Source organism: Buceros rhinoceros, unplaced genomic scaffold (genome assembly GCF_000710305.1).
Source record: "Buceros rhinoceros silvestris isolate BGI_N320 unplaced genomic scaffold, ASM71030v1 scaffold2085, whole genome shotgun sequence".
NCBI classification, from domain to species: Eukaryota; Metazoa; Chordata; class Aves; order Bucerotiformes; family Bucerotidae; genus Buceros; species Buceros rhinoceros.
In genome coordinates this window covers 115,176-117,355 of record NW_010412160.1, presented here as the reverse complement: position 1 = coordinate 117,355, position 2,180 = coordinate 115,176, and positions in this window count along the sequence as shown.

The window sequence follows — 2,180 nt, the reverse complement described above, 5'->3', positions numbered from 1 at the left end:
CCCCCCCCCAAACTGTTAGGATTGCTTTAAAAAATTGAATGAGAAATATTCCTTTCAAATTCTTTTTGTCTGTAGAATAGTCACAACAGAGACTGTTAAACCGAGACTGAATATGCTCCAGCTCACCAGCCTACAGAGCTCCCTCCACTTTAGCTATCAGACTGTGTGTGATACCCTGAAATTAGGATCCAGGTTTTAGTCCCCCAGGGTGGGCTATGTACCGATCACTTACTGAGTTACATATGTGAGTGGATTTTGTGTATTTAGCACTAGACAAGCTAGCTTAACTGAAAGTGCAAGTCAGAGAAATTGCTCCTGAACCTGTTTTCCTCCAGTTATTGAATCATTATAACAAGGGAAGAGCCAGAGAGCATCGATGGTGTTTGTTTTCTTAGTTGTTTTTTTTCTTGATGCACAAATACAAATCTGGTTTTCATGAAATAAGGAGAATATAAAATGCATTAAAATCATTGCCCTGCCAAAAGTCAATATAAGAGTGCTTTTTCCACTATCCAAAGTAGCATCTAGAATAAAATGAGAGTAGTTGCCTTCCCCTGCCCCACTCACCACCCCACCCCCACAAGCTGTTGAAGGCAAGCTAGAAATATTATTTCTTGAAAATAGTCACGACATACAAAAGCTTTTCTGAAGAATCTTGTAGATGTTCTCAATGTTAAGAAGTCAGAACTGTGCTTTCTTTATAAAAATGTTGAATCATAGAATGGTTTGTGTTGGAAGGGATCTTTAAAGGTCACCTGGTCCAATCCCCCCTGCAGTGAGCAGGGACATCTTCAACTAGATCAGGTTGCTCAGAGCTCCATCCAACCTGATCTTGAATGTTTCCAGGAATGGGGCATCTACCACTGCTCTGGGAAACCTGTGCCACTGTTTCACCACCTTCACTACAAGAAAGCCCCCCAGAAATTCTTCCCTATATCAGGTTTAACTCTCCCCTCTTTTAGTTTAAAACCATTACCATTTTGCAAGGCCCTGTTGCTACAGGCCCTGCTAAGAAGACTGTCCCCACCTTTCTTACAGGCCCCCTTTTACTGAAAGGCTGCCACAAGAGCTCCCCAGAGCCTTCTCTTCTCCAAGCCGAACAACCCCAACTCTCTCAGCCTGTCCTTGTAGCAGAGGTGCTCCATCCCTCTGGTCATTTTTGTGGCCCTGCTCTGGACTCACTCCAACAGGTCCACGTCCTTGTGCTGATGCCTCCAGAGCTGGACACAGTACTGCAGGTGGGGTCTCACCAGAGCAGAGTAGATCAGCAGAATCACTTCCCTTGACTTCCTGGCCACGCTGCTTTTGATGCAGCCCAGGATGCAGTTGGCTTTCTGGGCTGCGAGCGCATGTAACATCATGTCCTCAGGGGAAGTGATTGTTACAGCTATGTACCCTGTAAAAGCCTTGCTATATTCTGGACATGAAAAGTAATGTTAGATTTTGAAAGAACCGTTAAGTGCCCACAAAGTTCTAATTGTACTCCCGTTACCCAAACTGGGCCTTAGGACTGAAAGCCACATACCATGAGACTTTAGAACAGTATCTCAGAGCACATCAGTCTTTCCGAAATGTAAAGCAGCAATCAGGATAGTTTTAATATAAGGAAATGTGTGCAGCAAGTACACTTCTCTTTGCTTGGAAGTTCATCACAAAGTAAGCTCTTTCACTGCTTTGAGATCCTGTAATGTGATATTTGATATAATTTTTCAGTTCTGCTAGGTATATGATATGCCAGTATTTATGAAGATTCAGGCATATGAAAAAATTAAGCATTTTATTTTAAACTTCTGATCAAGATAGTGGGTCATACATCAGTGGAACAACTCAAAGAACATGGAAAACAGTGAAATTATGGACCAACGTTAAGGTCTGCACTGCTGTTATTACTGCATAGACACGTATCTTACCCATACAGAGAGAAAAAAAAAAGAAAATCTCCTAATAGTCTTTTTTTTTTTGGGGTGGGGGTGGTGGGGGTGGTGTGTGTGGACATTTTGTTGAGTGAATCATCTCTCTGGCACAGAAAACTATAGGAAATTAAATGATAAATCTCTATACATTTTTCTTCAGTTTTTAGCCTTTATTTTACCTCCTGGTCATTATTTCAAACCCGCTTACTGAAATACTGCTGGTTTTACTGCAGAGTGCTGCGCAGCGTAAGTTAACTATTTTGCATG